The 16,495-nt window shown below is 48.4% G+C and overlaps 1 non-coding gene across 1 annotated transcript; it reads left to right on the top strand.

The window, feature by feature from the left end:
• The first annotated feature begins 13,477 nt into the window (after window positions 1–13,477).
• Window positions 13,478–13,561, top strand: TRNAL-UAA (transfer RNA leucine (anticodon UAA)). The gene has a single exon. It is a non-coding gene; the product is annotated as a tRNA-Leu (tRNA).
• The last annotated feature ends 2,934 nt before the right edge of the window (window positions 13,562–16,495 follow it).

Raw genomic sequence — 16,495 nt, forward strand, 5'->3', positions numbered from 1 at the left:
AGTCGGAAACCTTTGGATATAACGAACCTAAGTATGCAACGAACGTAAGTGTACCACCTCGCATTCAAATGTTCCACCGAATATCGCCTGAGAGCTTCTGTTTTTGCAAATTCGGCTTGCTGTTTTTGGTGTTTATTAGTGCGAAAGCACCCATACACTCACCAACTCCGACCAAGAATCTTGTCCGTCCGATCTTTGTTGTGCCAAAACATAGCAACCGTGACGCATGTTAAGTTAAACAAAAATGACTGGCGGTTTAGCATTGCTATGCATGAAGTATTCTGCGAGAGCACAGTTTTTTGCTGGTGGACACCACCGCCACATACCTCAAAGCACGATTGAGGTGTCCACTGAGCCAGGGGAGCCAGTAATGCGCATATCCTTTCCTCAAAATCAACGGAGTCTAAACCTTGCGGTCGTTTTGAGAAAACAAAAGACGCACAACTGCTCGCGCCTAAGATGGTAGTTGGTAAGACGGCGGCGACCCGGGTTCGATTTCCACGTAGACCCCCATTTTCTTTTCATGCTACAATTTTATTTTCTTCTTATTTTAATGGCCGTAAACGCGCGAACACTTTTGTGAACAGCCTTTGTCTACAACTTCTGTCAAAGCCAAGAAATGCTTTCGCTTTGAAAGAAAAGCGGAGCTTACGGAGCACGCAGGGCAGTATGCCTCGAATTTGGCCAAGGCTAACTGTCACAACATCTGCGACTCTTTCAATAGCAGAGTTAACCTCAAGATAACCTAGTCCATATTGAGATGCCTGCTAAACCCAGGAAGGAGCAAAACAGAGCGCAAAGCAAATCGGTTGAAGGCCATAGAGAACTTCGAGGTTAGCGAAAGGGAGCTCATTGCAGAACTTAAAAGGAGAGAGTACATACAATCGGAGGCTGCCGGTCTAGAAATGGAAGACTACACGGGCGCACAGCATGAGGAAATGAACATGGAGATCACAACCTGGGAGATGCGTGCCGCACTCCTGGACATAAGGAGGGATACCTGCCCTGACATGGCTATCGGGTGACTACCAAATGCCAGCTAACTTGGACGAGTCAATGGAGGCTATCAGTGAGTTTATGAAATGCTAGTCTCAAGGAAAAGTTCCTCAGGACTGGAAGGCGGCAGAAATTCTGTTTATTCTGAAGCCTGGAAAAGAGACCAGTATCGAGAATTTGAGGCCAATATCGCTAACGTCGTGCACCGGCTGGTTGATGAAAGAAGTAATATAATCACACTGTTGGCCATTAACTGGCTCCGCCGTGAGGTGCGACCAGCACCCGCTGGTCTTCTTCCCCCTTCCCTGCTCGAGCGTGGGTTGGCTGTGTGGCTGCTCTGCAAATCCTTGTGTACCACTCTGCCCTTTGTACTAACATTCTACCTGGTCTCGGTGACATTTTGGTGGAGGTGCTGGGTGATATACCAAGAGCTCTCGGGAGCCTCCGACGCCCAGCTGCGCCCCATGGACACGGCACCTGTCCACCACGCAAGCCGCCGCTTGCGAGGCTTGGATCCTGAGATCCGGCCGCTGACGACACCACCCCGCACAATGACGTCCACTGCGGAAAGCCAGAGCATCCAGAATTCTTTTAGTTGCACGCCACTGCTTCTCCATGCGCCTCGCACTCGCGCTTCGTTTCATGGCTACAAGTTTGAAGACATGGAGGATTGGTTGGCCAGCTACGACCGGGTTGCAACGTTTGACCTGTGGGACAAGGAGCGCAAGCTAAGGATTGTCTATTTTGCCCTCGAAGACGCCGGCAAGATGTGGTTTGAAAACTACGAGTCCGCCATTACCTCCTGGCGTGATTTCCGGCGACAGTTTCCGGCAACGAACGGAGGGAGCGAGCAGAACTTGCCCTGCAGACCTGAGCGCAGCGGCCAAATGAGAGCGTTGCCTTGTTTACAGAAAACATGACGCGGCTCTCAACTGCGCAGATCCTTCAATATCTGAAGCAAATAAGGTACCTCATCTTATGCGAGGGGTCAAAGACCAGCTTTTGGTAAGACGTGCGCGACCATCCTAGATATGTGGTCGACTTTGCTCGGGAGGTGAGAAGCATGGAACGCGCCTTGCAGCATAGGTTCGCGCATTACGGCCGTCCGGCGAATATAACACAATTTACAGAGATTTAGATAAATGTGGCTTCATTCCAAAGATTGCTATTCTCGTTGAGACCAAAAATTTCGACTAAAGACGTTATTTTACAGCTAAAAGAAGAAATCATTGACAATCCTAGAGGCTTATAGACCACAACCATTCTAACATTAGGCCTCAAAGTGCCTTTGATAATGTCAAACATGTTATCATAATCAAATATTAACAGGACTGTAATGGTGGTATAAGGACGTATAATTATATCAAATAATTTCTCTTGAACCGAAGAGTTAGCCCCAATATCAAAGAAGTAAAGTCAGACTATACGAGCCTGCGAAGTTGTGGCGCACCGCAGGGGCCAGCGCTGTCTCCTTTGCTCCTCAACATTGCCCTTTCCGGACTAGCGAGTAGGCTGGACATCATACAAGGTGTCAAGCACGCGCTGTATGCTGACAACATTACGATTTGAACCTCCCTGAGGGTCAGTTGGGAGCATGCATAAAAGACTACTATGTGTGCGGATACCGTACAAATAACAAGCTAATAGTTGTGGGCTCCATCCAGTGCGCACCCAAATATTCGGAGTTACTAATATTTAGGAAGAAAAGAGACTGAGACCATATTTTAGTATTTGGGGAGGGGGCGGAGCGCAAGCAGGCTTGTCTGTCATCGCGCACACAGCGGAATATATACATAACTGGCTTTTAGCCTGGTGCCGATGTGCTTTGAGGTAGTCTTCAACACACGCGTCGAGCGCCAAATACGAGGCCGAAAATGCATGTACCAACCGAATATGTAAGCCTTGAAAACTCAAGCCTATGTTTTCCGCGGTCCGTATAAGGCTCAGCATCTGGAAAACGAGTCTTCGAGGAAAGATATATGGCGCACAGTAGGAGGAGAGATCTACTCTGAATTCTGCTATTAGACGGCACACGAACAAGCTGTACAGGTCGCAATGGGCCTCATTCTGTGCTAGTTTGACTGTGTTCTCACCGATAACGAGAATATGGCGAATTATTGGCAGCCTTGCTGGAGAATCTCGCCCTTCGAAGCCTTTTGAAGTTCTTGCAATACGCAAGGAAAAACCTATTGCGTGCTTGGCAGAGGAATTTGCAGACGCACTCGTCCGCGCTGATTCTGGAATCGATATATATATTCACCATCTGCTTCCTCCAGGTCTATCATGGACGTCCCGTTCACGCTTCGTGAGCTTCAGACTGCGCTATGTGGCCTGCGGCGCCGGTGTTCACCAGGTCCCGACGGCATCACCAATCAAATGCTGAATAATCTGCCCTTGCAACTCTGAAAGGAGCTCCTCCACTTCATCAATAGAGTTTGGGAAACTGGCGATGTTCCTCCGTCATGGAAGGTGGCACAAGTAGTGCCTTTACTGAAGCCTGGAAAAGGCATGACAGACCCTGCCTCGTATCGCTGCTGTGTCATTGACCTCCTGTGTAGCTAAGTTGATGGAGAAGCTGGTAAATGAACGTTTATCGTGGTGGCTTGAGGACAGCAAGGCACTGCCATCCTGTATGACAGGATTCCGCCGAGGTCTTAGTGCCCAAGATAGCGTCTTAGACTTGATCAGTCACATTGAACACCAGAGAGCTTCCGGCCTTTCCACCTTAGCCATTTTTCTTGATGTTGCGAAAGCTTACGACAGCGTGCTTCAGAGCTCAATTCTAAACGGTTTGCAAGGCATGGGCATAAAGGGCCTTATGTTAAGATTCATTTACAAGTTTATAACTGATCGCGCGGTTCGTGTACGGTTAGGGAGTACGTTAAGCACCGAAAGGGTTCTATCACGAGGTGTGCCTCAAGGAAGTGTTCTTTCCCCCACGCTCTTTAACGCCGTAATAGCTGGCCTACCTGATTCGTTGAAAAAAGTTGCAGGCAAGTGCGTATGTCCCTTTATGCTGACGACATCTGTATTTGGATTACTGGCTACCAACACAAGCGATTAGCCCTGATAGCTCGACAGGCTATACTTTCGGCACAAGCTTACCTTCAAGGTGTGGGGTTGGCTCTGTCAGTGGACAAATCCGGCTTTATTCTGTTTCCAGGTGTAGGAAGACGTGAAGCGCGGTGGAAGATAGACCTCGGTCACTCTTGCATCCGTCAATTCAACCACGCGCGTTTCCTGGGCGTCATTAGTGACTCCCGTCTACAGTGGCGAAAAGCTGTAGACGCGATTGTTTCATCTATATCTTCTCGTCTCAATGCGATCCGTAGAATTGCACGTGAGCAATGGGGAAACAATCCTTCTTCAATGGTCAAACTTCATGAAGCGCTGGTGGTCAGCTGATAATGTATCAATTACCTTTAATTTCCCCCTCGGCATCAAAACTTGAGCGTCTCGAAGTTGTCCATAGAAAATGCCTAAGAAGAGCCATTGTAGTTCCCCAGGCGGCTGCGAATAAGGCAGTACTTCATGAGTCCCTATCGAAACCTCTTAGCCTTATCGCTTCTCAGAGGCTATTATTAATGCATCTTGACCGCTTAGGAGAGACAGTAGCTGGGCGATCTCTTCTCCAGCGGCTCTGCAAGAGATATGAGTCGAAGGCTTACTTGACACTCAATACTCTTAGTTCTTTAATCATTAATGTACGAAGGCAAAGGAAACGGTTGAAACCCCCTGGTCTTTTCCGACCCTCGACTGTAAGGTCACAATTCCCCATGTGAGCGCAAAGCGCAGCTGTCCTTTGGCAGCAACGTGTTCGCTTGTACTGGAATACTTGGAAACAGAGTATGCCTGCCATCTTCAAATTTTCACGGATGGTTCTGTGGACAAGGTCAAACAAGCTAGCGCAGCGGCTTTTTACATTCCTTCTTTGGACTGTAAGTCGTCCGTACGCTGTACTGCTGTCGTATCCTCCACAACGGCTGAAAGTGTTGCTATTGAGGCGGCTTTACGGAAGTTAGGGTCTTGTCCGGCTCAATCTGTTGTCTTCCTAACTGATTCAAAATCTGCCCTTCAGAGGTTAGAGCGCGGATTCCCTACTGACGCCTTGTCTCTAAGCTCTCTGCGCTTGGTGCAGAATCTGCACAGCAGAGGCGTTACACTACATTTCCAGTGGGTGCCCTCTCACATAGGAGTCAACGGTAATTAGGTGGCAGACAGTATCGCCCATAAAGCTCTCTCAAGGATTCCATCAAAAAAGTAGCTCAAGATGGGAAAAGTCGGCAGGAAAACGGTGCTCGATCACTTAGTACCCTGTGGAGTGCGTCCCACAAGCCATGTGTGACCAAGGGACTGAGAAGATCTCAGGCGACCCTTCTACATCGAATTCGCACGGCCTTTGCTCGCACTCCTGCATGGATGCATAAGACCGGCATAGCATCGTCTCCGCTCTTCTCTTTATGTGGTGTGTGCGGGGATATCAAACATTATATTATGTACTGCCCAGAGTACAACGCGGAAAGGCATGTGATGTTCGCTTCCTTCAAGAAGACAGGAACCCGTCACAGCACAGTGCAGGACATTGTCTACCCGAGTGGAAACCAGACATGCAGAAGGGAGGCTGCACGCCTTCTTTTAACATTTCTGCAGAACACGGATCTTGTTTTTAAATGGTGACAGCAGGAACGGACTATGGCCTACGGTGATTGAATGTATGCGTAGATTGTGTCTTCCGGAGTGGACTACTTTATACTGTGAGTGAATGTGTGTATGGAGTGTGGCACTACAATGGCCTATGTTCTATTGTGACTGAATATGTGCATAGATGGTGACTTCTGGAGTGGACTGTGATGTGAACTGTTTGGATTGATTGTGTGCATAGATGGTGACTGCGGGAGAGAATGTGTGCTATTATAAGAGACTGCGCGCTTAGCGGGGTAGATGCGGCATTGTTAATATCGAAGGGACGCTGCGGTGGAGCAATTGCCGGCAGACAAAGCAAGGCTAACCCCACCTGTAGCATTCAACACCTCAATCTCAACCTCGAGAGATCTATTAGGAATATTTATCTCTGTTTTGTGAGCGCCGAAGCCGACACGTACCGCTGTAAAAGAGTGCGCGTGCCTGACATTTCGTCGCGAGCACATGGTTTGGTTGCCTTTCCCGCACAATACATCATTGTACGACAGCTGTGTCTTGCGCAGAATGCGTGCGCCAGATCGAAGATGGCCTTTGCACCCGATGCCGCCTTATCGGTCAGAAAAAGTTCCTGTGAGGTTATGTTTACCGCCGCTTGACCTTGTGAAATCAGCTCGACGCCGATATACCGTTAAGCGCGCCAAACGCACGGCCATGCGATTTTAATCGTCACGAAAGCGGAGACTACTACAGACACAAGGAGCACAAGCTTGCAACAGGCCCTGTGCAGCGAGGAGGTTGAAAAACCTGGAAACTCCAGTGACCTCGGCAAATGTTGAGGAGCAGCACAGTTCAGCAGGCCGGGCACCCGATATCCCGCCTAGCTGTGAGCACCGGCGTCAAACCACGCGCTGAAGCCGACGAATCGTCAAGAGAAAGGCTACATGCAGGCCATGCTTGAGTTTGCTGCGTGTTCCATATATTTTTGTCGATGCTCGACAGAGAAGGATATGCGCAGTAACTTCAGTTTACCGCATCAAATTAGTTTTGAAAAGTAGAGTGTCGTTACCAATCGACATACTTTGCGCGCAATGGCCAATGATGTTTATTTGATGTTCGTTATGACCCTATCCGGGGAAATTTTGCGTCGTGCACGAAGCTGATATATCTGGCAGCTGGTGATTTTTTCGCGGGCGTAATAACAACTGCTGTATTGTTAGTGTCCAACAGCGCACTTAATCTCAAGGCCTCTTTTGTACCTGGAGGTCAGTAGCTGTCGGAATATGCTCTTTTCTCACTCACAAAAAATGCTGGAATAGGGGGCGTGAAAGCGGCCCCGGCTGCTGCTTTCGCGTGTGCGCTCAATGAGACAAGATATCACGTGGCAGCTTCGAAGGCCAACCACAATGCTTATAATAAAAATAATTGGCTTTTTGGGGAAAGGAAATGGCGCAGTATCTGCCTCATATATCGGCGGACACCTGTACCCCACCGTGAGGGCAGGGATAAAGGAGGGAGTGAAAGAAGGAAGGAAGAATGCGGTGCCGTAGTAGAGAGCTCCGGAATAATTTCGACCACCTTGGTATCTTTAACGTGCACTGTGATTCCACAATATCGTTGTCAAATTAATAGAGGCTCAACGCACCACCCAATTAGTCCGCCTGAGTCGCACGAAAACAGGACAATGCCTACTGCGACAGCTCCATCTCAATCCACCCATTCCCAACCAAACACGTCCTACACCTTACATGATTTCTCTGCGCATGCAGGATCGCATATATCAGAAGCTCTATCGCGCAATATGAGCGATGGCCTCCATCAGGGTAGGCGGCAGGCTCGATCGAGCTATTACACCATAACATACAGCAACCACTTCGATATCCTTTGTCGACGTGGCAGAAAATTCTAAAGTAGGATTCTTCACGGCAGTCGCAGCCTATGAAGACGGCACTGTGGGGGCCGCAGCCACTATCCGAACTATTTCCCCTGCAGAGGCGGAAGGAGCCGCCTTCGCACTTGCGCTGGCCCACTCCACCATTGACAAAAACATAACAGAAATTTGCAGACTCCAAGGCCGCATACCGCCATTACCTAAAGGGAGTGTTCTTGCCACAGCCGCCTCTCTCGACCGAACGGTTACTCTGTCGTGGATCCCTGGGTATGCCTCGATCCCCGGTATGAGAGCGTTCATGCGCTGGCCCGAGAACTCTCCTCCCGGACCCCGGACGATCAGGCACCCAACCCTGCGCAAGAGGCCCCATCGGTCCTTTATACATATCATCAAATCTCCGCATTATACAAACTCAGACCCATGACATTACCACCACCCCACACTACTTTGTCGCCCTCATCCAGCGCCACATGGCGGCAATTACAGACGGGCTGCTTTATTTCACCCTACCGTATCTCATGCTTTCACCCCGTTTTTCCTCCTAATTGTAACACCTGTGGCATGTCCAGATTCACACTTTTCCACTACCTTTGGGAAAGTCCTTCCTCACAGGAAGTACCACCATCCCCAATTGCACTCATTCTTCCTGGGAGGCTGCTTTACGGAACGCTCAGTCCGCCGGTCAGAAATGGCTGGTGGATCGGGCCTTATGTGAGGCAAAAGCCCGTGGACTCCTGGACCAGTAAGAGACCACCCTGGAAGATTTTTGTTCTTCCATTTTTTCTAATAAATGTTTTTTCCATCCATCCATCCATCCATCCATCTTAACGTGCACTGACACCGCACAGCACACGGGCGCCTTAGCGTTTTGCCTCCATAAAAACGCAGCCGCCGCGGTCGGGTTCGAGCCTGGGAACTCCGAATCAGTAGCCGAGCGCCTTAACCACTCAGCTAGCGCGGCGGGTCATTCAATGCATGCCTAAACTGTGCTTTGGTTGCGGCGAGCCACAGGAGGGGCGCTGCATGGAGACACAAAGAAGTTTCCCTAATCAAATTATGCTGAAAGCAGGTTGAACACTGGGAGAAAAACGAAAGCTGTTGTGAACCGACATCGGCACGCACATGTGCCCAGTATGCTGGCCCGACGAGATACGCCCACTCCCTTTCTAATAAAAAATTATGTGTGTTATCTCAGCTAATCTACGGTATACAAAGCGAAAGACGTCGTCGTTCACTGAGTTCATCGACGTTGGCGTTGACAAAGTTCTAGACGGCGATGGCTTTGGGCAAAGGAAGGGCGCATAACTGGCTCTTTGGATATGCGGACGCCTCATTCGTGCTGTGATACATGTGGCGGTGGTGAGAGAGAGTTGTGGCCTGATTGCATTAGCCCTTACAGCGTTGTGGCTGACATGCGGCACTGCAGAAATAGCTGGGCCACAGCGTTCATTTGGTGATCAATCTCTCGCGATCAACCATGGACTGCGTGCCACCTCCCAGGATGGCAGAGCAGGCGCGCTGCCTATGCAGTGTGCGAAACGCAACATGAAAGGCTTTTGAAGTTGGACACCATAAGTGGTAAGGGCGCTCGACTACTGATCCGGAGTTCCCGCGTTCAAACCCGACCGTGGCGGCTGCGGTTTTATGAAGGAAAAACGCTAAGGCGCCCGAGTGCTGTGCGATGTCAGTGCACGTTAAAGATCGCCAGGTGGTCAAAATTATTCCGGAGCACTCCACTACGACACATCTTTCTGCCTTTCTTCTTTCACGCGCTCCTTGTCCCTTCCATAACTGCACGGTTCAGGTGTCCAACGATATATGAAACACACACTGCGCCATTTCCTTTCCACCAAAACCAATTATTGTTATTATATTATTAGACACCAACGCCACGTACATGAAAGCGTGATTGAGATCTCCACTGGCCCACGGAGCCTGTTGTTTGCCTTTCCTTTCGTGAAAATGAACAGCCTTTGCAAAGTTGTCAACGCCAATGAACTCTATGAACGCTTTGGCTCGCTTGTTTTGTTCGATTTTTGAGGAAAGGAAATGGCAGAGTAATCGTCTCACATATCTCGGTGGACACCCGTACTGCGCCGTAAAGGAAGAGATAAAGGAGGGAGGGAAAGGAGAAACAAGTGGTGGTAGTGAGTTTTTAATAAAATAATAGTAAAAAGAAAGGAAAAGATTTTTGCTAGCCCCTGCATCTGCCATCGATAATGAAGCACCTGAGCTGAGGCAGCGGAAATTACGGATAGCTGGCAGAATGCAGAAATGAAATGAAAGAGGGGAGGGGACAACAAGAGAGGATGTAAGGATAAGTAATATATACAAACTATTTACACAATAAGAAATGTGTCAATGTTCTGCACATGATTAGTTCATGTTGGAGGAATTAAACACACGCGCACAGCACTGTGTTTTCTACAACTGGAGTGGGGCGTACAGTTATTAATCGTTCAAGGTTGAACTCGCGGAGCGTTCGGTCACTGCGTGTAACTACGTGACGGAGAACCGACGGGACGTCAAGCCCGTGCGTTCGAGGAATGCACAGAGGCTCACCAAGGTTAGCTCACGAGTGCGTGCACTGCCCTGCGGCCACAATAGCGTCTTATCGCGACGAGCATCGGTGAAAGCGGTACAGTGAAGGAGCAGGTTTTCTAGTGTTTCCACTGCACCGCATCCGTCACACACATCACTCGTCGAAGAAATAGAAAACTGAAAATTGAAAGTTGGATTTTGAGAAAAAGCGCGGTGCTGCGCAGCGGGGGAACAGCTGCGGCTATGTGCCATGAGGTGCTACTAACGCTTCACCTCTCGCAGACGCCCCATCTCTACATCGCACTCAGTAAGTTCAGTCACTGTTCGCACTGTCATTTACCAAAGGCAAGAGAGCCGCTGGAATCATCCAATTCGCTCTGTTGGCTCTCAAGCGCAAGCTAGCGTGCTGACGTTGGTGGCTCCTGTATTACCTTGCGCAACGCCGGCAGCTTTTTGTTCACGCGTCCCGGTTGCTTCTCCGGCGCGGGGCGAATTTTCGAGAGGCCCGCCGCCACGTGCGTTGTGATTTTCACGACACGACCTGTTTGTTTTCCCAGGAACCGCGTAATTTGCACGTACTCGCAGCCACAGGCATATACTACAACTCTTTTACGCGAGCACCGAACTGCCTGGATTGTGCACTGCCCACCCAATTAAAGGGGGGGGGGATGTGACAACCAGGGAGTCAGCTGCGAACACTGACACAGCAGCAACAGGATCAGGACCGCTACTTCTTTGCTGGGTGTTCCTTCCGCCTCCGCACAAAGTGCCGAACGCGGCAGTTTGCTTAACGAGGGAGCTTCCGCCGAGTCGATTGGTGCCTCAGACTATGGCTCTCGAGGAGCCCGCAATGCCAATGCGACAAAAGACGGAACGCTTCTAGCGTGAAGCACATCGGTACGCCGCCGTGTCTACATCATCACAGACCACATCTATGTGGGCGAAAGTCCGCAAATATTTTTAAGAGAATTGTATTTTTCCGAAAATATCTACACTGCTATGAACTCCTAACACATGTGGTCTGGTTTCCATGGACATCAAAATGAGCCATCATTGTACAGGTATCACATGTATGCAAATGACATTTCAGTGAAGAAATCGTGGTTTATACACGAGCTGGCTTAATGCAGGTTTATTAGCCGCCGCGGTCGTGTTCGAACCCGGCAACTCCGGATCAGTAGCCGCGGCGGGTCCCAGACCATTTACGCCACATTGTTTGGAAACTTGGTTGGGCATTGCTGCATACTTGTGATCAACAAGTAAGTGGGGTGTTTCACGCTCCAGTACCTGTCCGAATTACCCGCTTCCGGAATCTCTGTGGTAGCGCGACATCTGCGTGGCAACTCGTGTCTCTTGGGGAGCGGTTCATGCGGGGATTCCGTGGGCAGGGCATTTCGAGCTTTGTCTTCCGCGGCCACTTCACCAGTGGCCGTTTTGCTCGCCTGTTAATTGTTGCGGGCCTTTTAAAGCGAAAGCTTTACTGGCCGCGAACTTGCGATTTCACCGTGGTGGTACTCCGATGAGGCACATGACGTCACAACGCGTGCCTCGCAGCGGATATTTCTCTCCCTCGCTCTACAGTCACTACTACGCATGCGCCACTAGCAGCACCGAGCCACAGGTGTTCCGCCGCAGTTCCGGCCGCGCTGTTCCTCAAAATCCAACTTTCTCTATCTTCTTTCTCTCCCTCCTTTATGCCCTCTTTTACCGCGCGGTTCGGGTGTCCACTGTGCCATTTCCTTTCCTCAAGAACCAAAGAAAACAAGACAGCCCACGGCGTTCATAGAGCTCATTGGCGTTGACAACTTTGCAAAGGCCGTTCATTTTCACGAAAGGAAAGGCGCACAACCTGCTCCGTGGGTCAGTGGAAGCTTTAATGTCGCTTTGGCGTACGTGGCGTAAGTGTCCAACTGCGAAAGGCTGCGTTGATTGCGTTCCACACAGTTGATAGGCAGCGCACCCTCACTGCCAGTCTTGGAGGTGGCATGCAGTTAATTCTTGATTGCAGCGATCACAAAGTGAACGCTGTAATGCCGCATGTCAGCCACAACGCTGTCAGCGCTAATGCATTCAGGTCACATCTCTCTCTCGCCATCGCCACATGTATCAAAGCTCAAAGAGGCGTCCGCATATCCAGGGAGCCAGTTATGCGCCCTTCCTTTGGTCACGTCCATCGCCGTCTAGAACATTGTCAACGCCAACGCCAATGAACACAGTGAACGCCGCCATTTTTTGCTCTGTATATCCTGGATTAGCTGAGCTAATCCACATTAATTTTTTGCTTTCGACCAGTGTTAGCCAGAGTTAAACCAACATCATTTTTTTCTTTCCTCTGTAGTCGGATACAGCTAAAAAATTACGACTGACGTAAGGCGCACCTCGTGCATTACGACAGCACCGCAAAGTGCGAAATTCGTCGCCACGAAATTATTCCGCAGCCCTCGAAAAAGGCACCTCTTTCTTACTTTCTTCTTTAGCTCCCTCCTTTATCCCTTTCCTTACGGCGCGGTTCAGGTGTCAGCCGATATGTGAGAGAGATACTGCGCCATTTCCTTTCTCTGAAAAAAAAACAATTTTCATTAACGTACTAGAGAGTTTTAGTTTCACGTACGTAGAGGGTTCACGTACGCAAACGTGAGAAGTCTACGTAGCCTGCACGCAGGTGGTTTGAAACCCTTATAGTTACACGTACGCGAAACACGCCGCGCGTTACGCCTAGCGCCATCTACTAAGAAACACAGACACTGGTTGTAGCCATAATCATGCAAGACAAGTCATTAAGCGAAGCCATTCATAGCGAGACCGTTGCTATGACGACGACAAACGCTACTTCGACAGGGTTAGCAGCTGAAAAATCGCCCTTCTGCCTGAAAAACAAAAGCTATCTGTCGCTTGAAACCTTATGCGAGGGTAAGAATGGGCAAATTGAAGGCGAATACAACAGTTTAGAACACCATATCGCCTCGAGGGATTAGCGACGAAGCTGTTATCGCCATGAAGCGGCGGGCAGGGTGCCGCCATGTTTGTCAACGCTACGTACGCAAGCAACGCAAAGACCGCAACGTAAAAATCCGAATCTCACGTACGTACGTGAGACTCGCTCATACCCTTTGCGTTCTGCGCATGCGCACTGGTCACCCGTAAGAGCTTTACGTACGTGAAACTAAAACTCTCTACTATCTGCTTCTTATCATCAGGGGAAGGAGGGCTGGGGCGCAGGCTTACGTCGCCCATGTTACACTCGCAGCCGGAGAGCAGTGGCCAGCGCCCGGGACCGCAGCGCCGCCGCCCGGCTGAGAGACCGCTGTCGCTGCCATCGCGGCTTTTTGGTTACTTTTGGCAGAGACGCTACATGTATACGCACACACTTTCACAGAGTGAATATCTGTTCGTAAAAGTAGCCGCACCATGGTCAGAATGGCCGAGCGGTCTAAGGCGCCAGATTTAAGCTCTGGTCCTCGAAAGAGGGCGTGGGTTCGAACCCCACTTCTGACATTGTTTTTTTTTACTTTTTATTTTAGACCTACAGTGAACATTGTACGTACGCAGCACTAACACGGATTTGTTGTTAGTCTATCAAAAGGATAACAACGATTGTTAAAAGCATTAACACACATTTCGATTAAACAGCACTGCCCTGTTTCTTTTTTCTTTCTCCTGTAGTTCAATGCAACCAAAAAATTACGGCTGACGTAAGCCGGAGCCCTCGCACAGTACGACAGCACCCCAAAGGTGCGAGTGTGTGAGTGAGTGAAAAACTGTACTGAGCGCTAGATTCACTCGTCTACTGCGGTCTTCAGATGGCTCCGTCCATATTCTTGCAGAGCAGTCTGTTGCCCCTAGTCCAGGGCTCCTCTGGATGATGCTGCGAGTTGTGCTCGCCGAATCAGTCCTTCTTGGTCGACCCGGCCATCGCTGGAGAGCACTGCCCCCCATTGCTCTGCACTCGGGTTTGATATAACGGGTGCCACGTCTATCTTCTGGCATGCCCACGTTATCAGATACAACGTGGGTGTTTTGTGGCACCAGGGGCATTAGTCATTGTATTGTGCGGGATATATTTCAAAATTTTGACAAAGAAATGTATCCTGCAATGCGTACCTTTTACTAAACACTGCCTGGGTGCAACTATTTTGATAGAGATACATGAAGATCCTAAAAAAAGAAGTACTGATTTCCTGGAGTAAAGAATGGTTTCGTGCATTCATGGTAATAACCAGCCCTCAAAAGATTATACTTGCACTGTAACGTCATCTCAGTCTATTTTGTACATGGTGAACATGACAGCTTGCACATTACCACATTACTCTTTAGCTTTAATCACTGGGCTGTGTAAGTTTGTAAGCACGCCGCACATATCAATTATTTTTGAGACGTGAGGAAGCAAATCAGCAGACTTTTCTGACAATATCCTGAAAAGTTTCATACGTTGAATACATCTTTCAACGTGTATTCTTGCACTTGCCACTTTGTATGAGGTAAAAACTTCCTCACGAGTAAAAGGCTGGTTTGGTCGTGCAAAAGTAGGCATCTGAAATAGCACGCCTCGTTCCACAAGTGCACTTCTGATTTGAGGAAAGCCCTTGTCAGCAAGCGCAAGATCTTCTGGGCTAAGCAAGTGCAAAATGCCAGAATCAGTTGTTATGAATGAATCGGTGGCACGGCCACCATAAGGCCTTGATAAGAAGCTGATAATTCCGCTAGGTGTTATTCCTACAAGAAATTTGACAGTGTATGTGCCTTTATAATTAGAAAACATCACCACTTTCTCATGCACAGTGTTTGGTGCTGAGCAGAAAACCTCAGTGCAATCTATAATGACTCGACATTTTGCATACTCAGGCTTGAAACATTCACGCATCATGAGCTCAGTGGTTGATCGTGAGGGCCAGTAGATAAGATAGCGGCTTTTGGCATGTAAAAGATTCAAAATCAGAAAAAAATGTCGTGAACAAGTTGTCCTATGCATACCAAAAAAGACCGCTAAAGCCGAATAGGAAAGGTTGAGCTGTAGCTTCATGAGAGAGAGGAGGAGTTTGATGCATTTACAATTTCATCTTCCCCACTGACATTAAGCGCCTCCACAACAATGCTCTGCAATTTTGAAAATACTGGCAGTGACACACCAGCAATGTATTTTAAAATGTCAGGCCTTTTCACTGGAGCAGGCAGATACACTTGGGTAGCCTCGAAAGCTACAGGTAGATTTCAAGCTGTCGATGTTCATTGGGTCACACGCGCTGTCCTTGATGCCATACAAAGTGCCCCATGCGGCGTCCTTTGTTTCCTTCTAGCTAGGAAAGGTAGCCTGGAAGAAATTACGCACACAATCATTTGAAGCCGTGCTTATTAGAGGGTAACAAAGCTATTTTATGTACACATTTGTATTAAATATTGCTTAAAGGTTTTATGCAGTGAACAATGACAAAACTGAAAATGTGCTTAAGATAAATACTAACACATAGTTTATTTCCCAAACTGAAGTATTTTATCTATCATACACGCTAGCTGCTATCTCAAAGCTGTACCTACACAGCCCAACACCAAGTCCACACTTCAAAAAATTGGGGCGCTGCAGAAAGGTATCAACAAGAAAATATATGTAATTTTAGGTACAAGTCTATTCAGGTGCAATGAAATTATAGCAAATGTGCATACTAGTTCCCATCCTACCTGTGTCTCAGCATTGCAATCTTGCATGCAGCCAAGGAACAGACTCGGCATATCTGGCTCCAAGGTCCAAGTAGAGGGGTCTGTTTGTGTTTCCACCTGCATTCATTGAAAGGCACAGTCACTCGTTTTTTGTCCAAAATTTCCTCCCCATTACACAATGCAGTCATGCAGTGAATCGTAGTGCTTTGTTAGCACCAGTATAAACTGCAATCTTTTTAAGAAAAATATGAATGACATATATGCAAATGACCTGAAAGAGTGCTGTAACGATTAAGGAAGACTTCTGGTGTGTTATGATCACTGACACAATGTTTTAAAAATGCCTTGGGCAACTTTTCTAGATAGCAACACAACTGAAAGCACGAAATGTCAGCATGCTATGTGCAAACTGATACAAAGAAAGAAAGCAATGACTAGGACATCGTCATGTTCATAGACACAAGCATATTAAGGGCAAGGAAACTGAGAGAAAGCATTAAATCTAGCTTGCCAGAAATTCCAAAGCTTTGTTTGTTGTTCAAGTCAACACAGAAATTTGTGAAATCAGCTTAGTAACGTTGATGTTGTGAAAGCTTTTCAGGATGGGTATGTGAAGAGACATACACTTATGAGTCCATTTGTGGAATCGTAGCCTTCTTCAACAGTAGCCACTTCCTGCACACAGCTTGATGTGGGTTCTTTGCTCGGTTCACGTCACCGCAACCTGGATTAAGACAACTGTTTGAGGATTGTTACACTGTGATTCAATATCCATTG

This window comes from Amblyomma americanum, chromosome 1, assembly GCF_052857255.1.
Source record: "Amblyomma americanum isolate KBUSLIRL-KWMA chromosome 1, ASM5285725v1, whole genome shotgun sequence".
Lineage (NCBI taxonomy): Eukaryota > Metazoa > Arthropoda > Arachnida > Ixodida > Ixodidae > Amblyomma > Amblyomma americanum.